We start from the raw sequence: 11429 nt of genomic DNA, 5'->3' as shown, positions 1-11429 counted from the left end.
ATATATACATATATATTTCTTATTGTGTAAATTAAAACACAGAAAGAGGGAATTGAAGCAAACAGACGTTTTGATGTATAAACATCAGCTTATGTAGTACACCGCTCTGGGCTCCTTGGAGGAAGAGCGGTATATAAATGTAATAATAATAATAATAATAATAATATCCCACTGTTTAAAATCCATACTTATATCCAAGACTTCCCCCCAATCTAATTAAACATCTGGGTAATACATAACAAGTGCGGGAGGAGAAGGTTGATGAATCACAGCTATGCTTAGTTATTGCTGACATTGAGAGAGAGAGAGAGAGAGAGAGAGAGAGAGAGACCTAGAAGAGGGAGGGTATAACACAAAAATGTTATTTGCACCCTAAAATGGCCTATGTACTTTAAGATTTCCCTCATTTCTTCTTTGCCCTTAGCCTCTGGCCGTAGTTTATCCAAATATAATGCTTCCCTTATCTTCCTTTTAAGATTCTAAAATGCTTACTCTGAGAGGCATTGTTATTCCATTATGTTTATTTTTGATATGTATTGACCATGGTTTTTCCTGTTTATGTATTTAGAATCTGCTAGATAGGCTTTGAATCGGGTGACTAGATGTCTTGTTTCCCCTATGTAATTTTCACCACATTCTAGCAGATCCATCATGCATATTGCATCGCCATTATATCAACTATATATATAGTTATAGTTATATCGTTATATATAGTTATAGTTATATAGTTGCCATTATATTATTTTAAGACCTTGGTATTCTGGTATCTTTCCCCTTGAAGTCTGCATATTCATAAATGTGTTCTGATAAATTCTGGAAGCAACAGCCCCTATTCAGATATTATAAAGCAGGAACCTGCCGATCATGGAAGCATCTGCAAACATGCTTACAGCATTCACCTCTTCAGACTAACACTGTAATTCTGACTGACCTTCCGGGGCAAGTTAGCAGTGGAATGAATGACAGGCCAAGCAGGACTGTCAGGACTGTCAAGAATTTATAAAATCTGAATAAGGCCAATGTGATGAAGTGGGCACACATTTAGATTCTTGGTGGACATCTCCTAGGATCAGACAAGATCTAGACAGCAATTTATTTGTTTTTAAAATGGACTATAACAACAGATCTGAGTAAACATTTGTCTTGCCATTCAGCATTACAGCCAACTGTATACCATACACATCTGGGATTCCTGGACAAGGTTTCCAGATCATAAGAGTAATTTCTAGTTAGACTTGAGCCCTAGCATCCCCCCCCCTACCTTTTTTAAAACAAGTTTCCCATCAAGGAGAAGGGTGTCCTATCATTTCTATTTCAGGCTGGACTGTTGTTATGCTGCTGATCATGTCTCTCAAATTTCGAACCACAACTTTTAGTAATATACAAAGTCCAGGGCTTACCTCACCAAAGTCTAGCTCCGGAACATGATGAAGGTGACAGTGTCTCTGAAGATGTTTGAAGTGCCTCTCTCTCAACCTTGAATAATTAATAGTATCACCCTTCCAACATCTGGGATTATAATAAAGGTCTTCCATGTTAGACGGTGAGCCTTTCCAGATGAAAGATCATATATTTCTTTTTAGAAATGAAGTACTGATTATTTACAAATTAAAAATTTGTAAAGAAGTTAATGTTTCTTCCATTGCATTCAGCTTCTCCATTGCATTTTGTTGGCCTTTTAAGGCATTTTGTCTAACTTTTTAAATTTGGTTTTCATATACAATTGGAAAAAAGGATTTTCAGTCATGGGTAAACGTTATAAGTAGTACATTAATTTAAGACCCTTTAACTGATGTTCTTATCAGTTTAAAAAGAATGAAAAGAAGCAGGTACTAAAACAAGGAGACATTGTGTCTTGAATGAATGCTGCTAAGTGGATTTCTTTTTTACGCAAAGTCAAAAAACATCTTCTTAGTTGTCATGGGCAGCACATCCAAACCAGCCTTAATTATATACAGGTGATGGGAATTTGTCTAATGTTTTATGGTGAATCGTTGATGAGGCCTGAAGAAGGAAAATTTGTAGAAATAAAATCACCTTGACAGTAAAGCGCTCAGGTCAAAAAGCAAAGTAAAGCCTGTGTTCTCAGCTTTAATAAAAACAGTATGATCTGTCATCAATGCAGCATTTTTACACTCTTGGACAATGCACTCTGGGAACTCCTGCTGGGTTTCATTTGATTTTCACCAAAGCCAACAAAGGACCGCTTATAGCTGGTAATTCATTATGACAGCAGAAAAGTTATAAAAATACATGTTTCAGCCCCTTGTAAATAAGCAGCATGTTCTGTGATTTGTGTGTGTGTCCCAATATAGGAGATAATAGAAAATAGATGAATATCATATAAAGGAAAGTGTGATGCTTTTCAAATATCATTAACATTAAAAAAGAATATACTCTCTTATAGTCATAAATAGATTATGATTTCTTAAAGAAACTTTAACTATTTTCTTCACTCTCATTAGAAGACTAAAAAACAAATGCAAACGGCAAAACAGCAAGACAGCGCTTTAGTGAGGACAACATACATACATTATTAAATGTACATTATTAAACAAACTCTGCAATTAATAACTGAAAGCATACCTGAAACCTGGTAAAAATGGGAGGTAATCATGCTGGTTTGGATGTGTTAAATTAGATATCACTGATGCAATAAAATTGTCAAAGTGATATATAGCCCCCTATTCTGTGGGAGGTTATTATGAACAAACAGAAGTGGAAATAGGATAGGAAAGACAAAGGTGAGCCAGGTTCAGCAGACAGGCATCAGTGATGGGCATTGTTGGACAGTTTCCAAGGGTCCTCAGGATGACCACCATTGATCCCCAAGGCCATTTCTGTGCCCATGGTGGTAAAGCATCTCTCTCAGGGTCCTAGCAAGTAGGAGGAAGACCATGGATGGCAGTTCACTGAGCACCCTCTGAAACCTGGAGCCAGCCTAAAGGAATCTGTTTCCCACCCTCAAGGAAGCCCAGAACCAGACAACCACCTTCTATACCATTCCCTCCCTCCAGCAATTCTTTCCTCTAAAGAGAGGAAAGATTACCCAGAATTCACTGTATGACCTAATGGCTTATACTTTTGTCTGCAAAGAAAGTGATTTGCCCTAATCAGATTTCAATGTAATGCAAGGAAATTTCTTTTCCTTCATGACATATTAGTAATCGGTCCATCTTGACGTTTCCAAAGGAAACCTAGATGATTAAATGGATTTTGCAGCAAGTCAAATTCAAGTGCACAGGCCAAAGCAGATTATAACAGGGAGCTCTCAGCTGTATTTGAGAATCCAGTGCAAGCTTCCCCTCCAGAGTGGGAAAGGAAGACCAGCCTGATAGATTAGTTCAGCATGTTGCTAAAAAGCATAATATATTGCAGTACTGAACAGCAGTAACCTGCTCCATGTGCCAACATCAGGTGAAGCCCAGTTGTTGTGCACACAGGACAGGTCCTTCTTAGTTATTATTGCAATGCATTGTATGTGAGGCTGCCTTTGAAAAAGGTCTGGAAGCTGCAGTTGGTCCAAAATAGGGCCACATGATCATTAAATGCGGCAGAGCATTTTATTTATTATTTATTTCTTAGATTTATATTTTGATCATAACACAACAGTGCTTTGTCAGCTGCACTGGCTCCCCGTCCATATCTGGGTCCAATTCAAAGTGCTGGTTTTAACTTTTAAATGGCTTGGGATAAGGCTACCTGAGAAAGCGCCTTGCCCCATATGTCCCTACCCAGACTTCGAGATCTTTGAGATACAAGTGTCCCACCAAAGGAAACAAAGCAAGTGGCTACTAGGGAAAGGCCCTTTTCAGTGGTGGCATCCCATTTATGGAATAGCCTCCCCGCACCGTGATGCTTGCCTGGTGCCATCACTTTGTATTGTATCTTTTTGTTTTGTTTTGTGTATTTTAATTGTATGTTTTATTCTATTGTTTTACTGTGAGCCTCCCAGAGAACCATGTATTATGGGGTGGCTAACAAATAGAATTGTATTCATCATCATCATCATCATCATCATCATCACCACCACCACCACCACCTCCAGATTCTGAAATGCCTTTAGAGAGAAAGTCCACAACATTTCCTCCTTCCTGATCTTCCACAGGCACCCAAAGGCACTCTTCTTTAGACAAGACTTTGAGCAGGAAAAGATCTCTTCACAGATGTGCTCTGCTGTGTTATTTTCTCATGGTTTTTATGCTGGGCTGTTTTTTGGGCTTTTAATGTTGTCCTTTATTTTATGTTTCTATTGTGGACTGGTTATATATTGTTTGGTGCAATGTGGTTTTTATAAATGAATGAATGAATGAGTAGTGCATTTCCCCACATTTGGCCAAGGACATTTTAAAGCAACAGGTACAGGTGAAACTCGGAAAATTAGAATATCATGCAAAAGTCCATTAATTTCAGTAATGCAAATTAAAAGGTGAAACTGATATATGAGACAGACGCATTACATGCAAAGTGAGATGAAACAAGCCTTAATTTGTTATAATTGTGGGGTCAGGTCAGGCGAATTTGCTGGCCAATCAAGCACAGTACACTGTATACTTTTCAGAGGTCCGATACTGTTCTATTCTACAATCCTTGTCTTATTGGTTCCATGTAATATTCTAATTTTCTGAGATTGTGGATTTGGGGTTTTCATGAGCTGTACGCCATGATCATCACAATTATAACACATTAAGGCTTGACTTATCTCGCTTTGCATGTAATGCGTCTGTCTCATATATCGGTTTCACCTTTTAATTTGCATTACTGAAATTAATGGACTTTTGCACGATATTCTAACTTTCCGAGTTTCACCTGTATGTTCATCCATGGTACACAGAAGTCTGCAGATTCCAATATTCCATGACTGATCCAAGACAAGGAGGAAAACCATTGCCATATTTTTCTGTTGTTTGTTATTTTTCTGTTGTTTAGGGAGTCTGGTAGATTGTTCATGCGAACTTCACATACCTGTTACATACAAGACTGCCATGGGCACTATATGTGAACTCTACCAACAGGGAAATAACCCTGGAGACCATAAATTGCTTTTTTTTTTAAAGGGAAACTTTTCTCAATAAATCTCTTCCCAAATAGGGACAATTGCTTTTCTTTCAGTTCCTCTGAAAGGGAAAGAAATATGCTTTTTAGCTGTCAGAACACAGCAGCCAAGTAATTCATAAGGTGTTACATTAACACACATAAAATGAAATGAAAAACAGCTCAGGAGACTGACCTTTCACTTTACCAAAAGCTGCAGCAAGAGTACTGCAGGGCAAGGCAATATTCATTTTACTAGCCAAATAAATTCAAAACAGTAAGTCAAGCAACAATGCATTCAAGGCCAAGGAGATAACATTCACAGATTATACACTGGCCAGCAGAGCAGAGAACCCAAACAGAAAATCTGAGGCTGTGGTCCTAAGCCTATGTAACAGTGCCTGTGAAAATCAGTGGGACTTACTGCCATGGGCAGTAACTTGACTTTACTCCCTATTTTAGCAGCATCAATACAAGCAGAGTCAGAAATCTCAGCTTTTTAACATCAGTACAAGCAGAGTCAGAAGTGTCAGCTTTTCATGCAACTCCCAAACCCTGCAGGACTTCCCAACCTTGGGTCTCCATATATTGTTGAACTACAAGTCCTCGTCATCCCCATCCACAATGGCCTTCAGCTGAGGAAAATGGGAGTTATATAGCCCAACAATCTCTGGGGATCCAGCATTGGGAACCCCTGCTTTACTACACTGATCTACAGGTGCAAAGTTGTGTAGCCTTCTTGTGTGCACTTCAGAGAGTTTGCCAAGCTTCAGTGCAGTCATCTTGCCTTCCCTGGTAAATCCATGTTACTCAACCCATGTAAGGTCAGCCTAACTATGCAGTGAGAGACTCCTAGTAGAGATTAGGGTTGTGCACGGACCACGGTGTGCGGGTCAGTCCGAATTCTGACCGACCCATGGTTCCATGAACAGGTTTGGCCCAACCATGAATCGGTCGACTGACTCGAGGGCTGGTGAGGGTAGCACCTGGGGGGCAGTGGCAAGTGGCAGCTTCAAAGGGAAAGGCAATGTCCACCACAGCAGGAAGCTGCCTGGAGTGGTGATAATGCCGGTAAGGACATGCTTGATTCCTTTTTCTGCTTGCTGTCTCTCCACCACCACCCGGTGCAGCCCTCATTGGCCCTCAAACAGCTGGACCAGTTTGCGGTTGGGCTGAAACAGGATGTACCAGTTTGCAGAACTGCGGGTCAATCCAAATTTGGACCAACCTGTCAACCACACACACACCCTTAGTAGAGACGACTGTCACCAATTCAAGCTGAAGTGTAAAAGGTTCTAGTTCAACCCACTGTCTGCAAACTTTTTTTTTGCAGTTTATTGCATAAACTCTTTTTATTTTTACATATGGAATAATTCAATATGTAAGAATTCAAAATACTACCTCTGGAGTGGCAGAATCCAGAATTCTATTATTTCAGTCTGCTGTATGTATGTAGACCAGACTTTAGTCTTGAAACACTCCGAGATTGCCATAGGTGAGTGTTTTATAGCTGCTTCCCTCACGAACACGAAGTAATCTTATATGATTACTGGGGACCCAACATTGAGAAACACGAAGGAATCTTACATGATTTAACTAAGAGTTTATTAGTCGCCTTAAGTGGAGCAGCCGTGAAATGTTTGACAAACAAGCAGAAGGTTGCTGGTTCAAACCCCTGCTGGTAAGTTTCCCAGACTATGGGAAACACCTATATCGAGCAGTGCAATATAGGAAGATGCTGAAAGGCATCATTTCATACTGTGCAGGAGGAGGCAATGGTAAACCCCTCCTGTATTCTACCTAAGACAACCATGGGGCTCTGTGGGCGCCAGGAGTCGAAATCGACTTGATGGCACACTTTACCTTTACCTTTAAGAGTTTATTGAGAAACAATGCCATTTTATCCTTCTCCTTTCCCTTCCTTTTCCTTTCTGACTCCACCCCCCACACTCTCTCCTGCAGGGATTCTCAATGTTGGGTCCTCAGATGTTATTGGATATCAACTCCCATAATTCCCAGTCCCAGTGAACTTTGGTTGGGGATTATGGGAGTTGAAGGATTATGGGAGTTTGATTATTGGGGATTATGGGAGTTGATAACATCTGGGAACCCAACGTTGAGAATCCCTGCTCTACAGGATCCCCACTGGGATAAACTTCTAAACAACATAAAAGATACCGGATATAATATCACTCCACTTTAATACATCAACAACTGAATTGATTTAAAATCAGTGACAATGTCTTGAAATCTTTTAGGTGGTCTCCTGTCACACACACTTCTCCTAATTCTTGGGTTATCTGGCATAGAAACTGTTAGTAATGTGTTCCCTGGCTTGATTGCCAATCACTTTCACTAGCCTACTCTGTGAGATCAAAACTGGAGGCAAGATCAAAGTCCTCTCCAGTCCCTCTCTCTCGATCAGACTCTCTTCTCTCTTGTCTCGAACTGTTCAATTTCTCTCCATCAGCCAATAGGGTAGAATCTCCTTGGATTTCAATTATGTGTTTTGGTCCAGAATATCGGGAATATCTCTTTCTTACTTTATAAAGCAGCCATATTCAAGTCCCCCACATGAAATGTTTGCTGTTTCGCACCCCATGTCTGATCCACATGTATCTTTGTTGCTTCTCCCTTACCCGATCATGAATCTCTTCATCCTCAGGGTGAGATGGCATGGAAAGCCCTAACATTTGTTGCCATTGTGTAGGTTTGGTGGTAGCTTTGCATCCTTAAAAGATTATTTTCCTGTGGAGGAATGAGGAGTAGTTTGATAAGCAAATAGAGTTTCATGGATTTCCTTTTTCCAGGACTGTTGTTGCCTAGTAGCCAGTTGTATACTTTTTTCACTAATTTGTTCATTCTTTCCATTAAGTCATTCCCTCAAGGATGGTACAAGGAAATAATAGTGTTTTACCCCATGGTTGTGCAAATATTGCTCCATTTCAAATGAGATAAGCTGAGTCCCTTTGTCAGTCACTAGTTCTTTAGGAAGACTTTCTCTTGCAAAAACTGCAGCCATGAATTGGATCACCTTGTTTGTAGTAATGTTATAAGCAAATGAAACTTCTGCCACCTGTAATAGTAATCCACCATTGCTATAACAAATCAAATTGGTAATCAAAATGCCCCATTATATGCAGAGCAAGTTTTCCCCAGGGACCATTGGGATACTCTACTGGTATCAAGGGGGTGGCAAAAGTCTTCTGTGACTTTTCAGATACATCACAAGCCATACAGTGCCTGATCACATCTTCAATGTGTTTGTCCATACCTGAACACCAAAAACTATTTCTGATTTGCCTTTTAATCAAGCTCATGCCCAGATGACCTTAGTAGACAATTTTGATTACTTTTGCACACTTCTGTAAGTAAGGAGGTTGGCATCACCAAATGATCAGTCCTCACCAGCTCTTTGAGAAAAGACACCTCACTTGTTATGTGCATGTATGGTTGAAGATGTACAGGTACCTTGCTTTTGCATGGCCACCCATTAGTTATGTAAGGTTTAAGTTCAGTAAGCACTTGATCAGCACTAAGGGCCTCTCTCCATTCAGAAGACGTGATCACTCCATGAGTAGATGAAGCTTTTTGTGCAATTATGACTCCTTCATAGTCGTCTTTTGAGATCTTCCCTTGGCCTGGAAGTGGAAGTCGAGATAAACAATCTGCAGTTGTGTCTGAAAGACCTGGAAGATTTTCCACCTGGAAATCAAAATGTTTAAGTCTGGTGATCCATTTGGCTGTTCTTGGGGTTGCTCGACTTGATCTCAGTTGTAAATAAAGCAGATAAGGGTTTATGGTCTGACCGTAAAGTGAGTGTTTAGCCCCTCAAGTAAGTCCTGAAGTGCCTCACTGCCCGGGAACATGCTAGAGCTTCTTTTTCAATGACAGAATACATCTTCTCTGATGCAGGAAGCACTCTGGAAGCAAAAGCAACTGTAACTGTAACCAGGAAATCTAGGACCAACAAAGGGAAGTACTTTTTCACACAACACATAATCAACTTGTGGAATTCTCTGCCACGAGATGTGGTGACAGCCAACAACCTAGATCGCTTTAAGAGGGGTTTGGATAACTTCATGGAGGAGAGGTCTATTGACGGCTACTAGTTGGAGGGCTGTAGGCCACCTCCAGCCTCGGGGGCGGAGTGCCTCTGGGTACCAGTTGCAGGGGAGTAACAGCAGGAGAGATGGGCCTTGGGCCTGATCCAGCAGGGCTGTTCTTATGTTCTTAACTTCCCTGTCAAGATTTGCTGCGCCAAGACAGCACCTAAACCATTTTCAGAAGCAGCAGTGGTTACAATACTGTTGGTGTTTTAAAAAAGAATTCTCTCTCTCTCTCTCTCTCTCTCTCTCTCACACACACACACACACACACACACTTGCACCCAGCTTTATAGGTTTTATTATGAACACAGAATTGGCCCTCTCTGGCTCAAGTGTCTCCAGCCAGTTCCACAAGAGCTGGATTTGCTAAGATTTTAACTAGGTGTCACTTTTCCTCTATTGTTTTTCCCCTTTCCCTTCTTCCTTACTTTTCCTCATGTTTCTGTTTATTTGGATTGGACCAGTTCAGACAATATTGTCCATCAGCCCCAAACACCATGTGATTAAAAACAAGGATGCACATTCTGCCCGCCCACCCCCTGCATTGTTCTGCTCCCACATACTCATTGGGGGAGAGCAGAACAGCTTCTAAACATATGGTTTATGATTAAACCAAACATAGAAGGGTAAGAGGGGGGAAATATGTGAGATGGGAATATATTAACTAGCACGCTGAATAGTTTCTTTCTGATAATGCATATTTGCAGAAACATACTTGTTTTAAATTCTTACATTCTTGTGAGTTCAGTTGCTGTTTGTGTCCTCAAGAACCCACGTGTTAAAATACTGCGTATGTCATGGTGTGTTTTATCTAGGTGCACAATTCTTTGTATGCGTCATTCTTTGAAATACAGAAGCTTCAGAGGCTAATCCAAAGGGAAGAGACCCTCTGGGGTATTGAAGGCTGTGTATTTGCAAGAACTTTAGAGCAGAGGAATTTGATGATAGGTCGCAGATGAGTCCAAAGTTGTGATCACTGAGGCCTCTTTCAGAGTAAGCAGCATTTAATTGACATTGCTTAATGGATGATAATCCACGATCATGTTGGAGTTCTGATCTCTTAAATCTACATACATTCAAAGTGTACCATTTGATTTCCTCACAAGAACAATGGGAGAAATCCATTCTGATGAATCAACAGGCTCTATGATGTCAGCATGTCTTAAGAGCTCCTCTCTAAGTGGTAGGTGCAATGCTATGGGTATATTACTCATTTTGTCTTGTACAGGTATTGTATTTGCTTTCATCTGAACTTTGTTTGAAATGTATGGCAGTGCCAGGAGTATCAGAAAAAACATCTGAGAGATCAGAAATCAGCAATCATATTAACATATGGATGCTCCATCATCTGCAATATGGGTTCTGTGCTATTTGGGTCTAACACAATCTGTAGATCTTTCTGATGTTTCCAGCCCAATATTGAGACTCCTTTTTGTGACACATACACTGTCTCTTCTGCAGTACATCCTTTGTTTTCCAGGACAGAAGTGAAGTATCCATTTATACTTCATATCGTACCTCCACATCCCCATGGGTGGATGTTTGAAGGCTCCAGGTGTAGACCTGATGGAGTGGAGAACAGACTTGCAAAACTTAGCAAAGTGTCCCCTTTTTTGCTCTTGCTGCAAGTTACCTTCTGTGGAGGATCGTAAACAAAATTGGCTTTGTGGGCAGAGTCTCCACATTGGTGGCAGTGGTAGCTCTTCCTTTCTTCTGCTGCCAATTCTGGGGCAGTGCCATGTGAGAAGAATTGGTTTGGAAGAATTTAGACTGAACAGCCTGGATTTCAGGAGATTGGTTTTGGGGTACCAAAGAGAGCAATTTGGCACAATGAAGAGCAGTTTACACCCTCCTAGCCATCTCTATAACTATATCCAAGGTAAGCTTCCACTCCAATAGCAGTTTTTTATGCAGTAACTCACAGATTACACTTAAGGCATGCAATGCTTTGACATACTGATGGATAGATTCACCAGGAAGTTGGGATCTAGAAAAGAACTTGAAACTTCCAGCAATCACATTCAAAGTAGGGTTGAAATGATCATCTAAACCTTGAAGAGCAGCTTCATAAGAATTGGCATCCCCTTCCAAGTTGACCGGAAATGGAAAATGATTATATATTCTTTGGTTTTCAGGGCCCAGGCAGTAAAGCAGTTTAGCCTTCTGCTTTGCTGGAGGAAAATCAAGGGTCTGTATAGTGAGGAGGTAATTGCAGAAATAGGACCCCCATTGTTACCAGGGAAGAGCAAGTTTGCCTGGGGTGGATAAGAGAAATGGTGGTGGTGA

This window comes from Hemicordylus capensis, chromosome 5 (genome assembly GCF_027244095.1).
Source record: "Hemicordylus capensis ecotype Gifberg chromosome 5, rHemCap1.1.pri, whole genome shotgun sequence".
NCBI lineage: Eukaryota > Metazoa > Chordata > Lepidosauria > Squamata > Cordylidae > Hemicordylus > Hemicordylus capensis.
The sequence above is the reverse complement of the archived record's forward strand: the minus strand, read 5'-3'. Positions refer to the sequence as shown.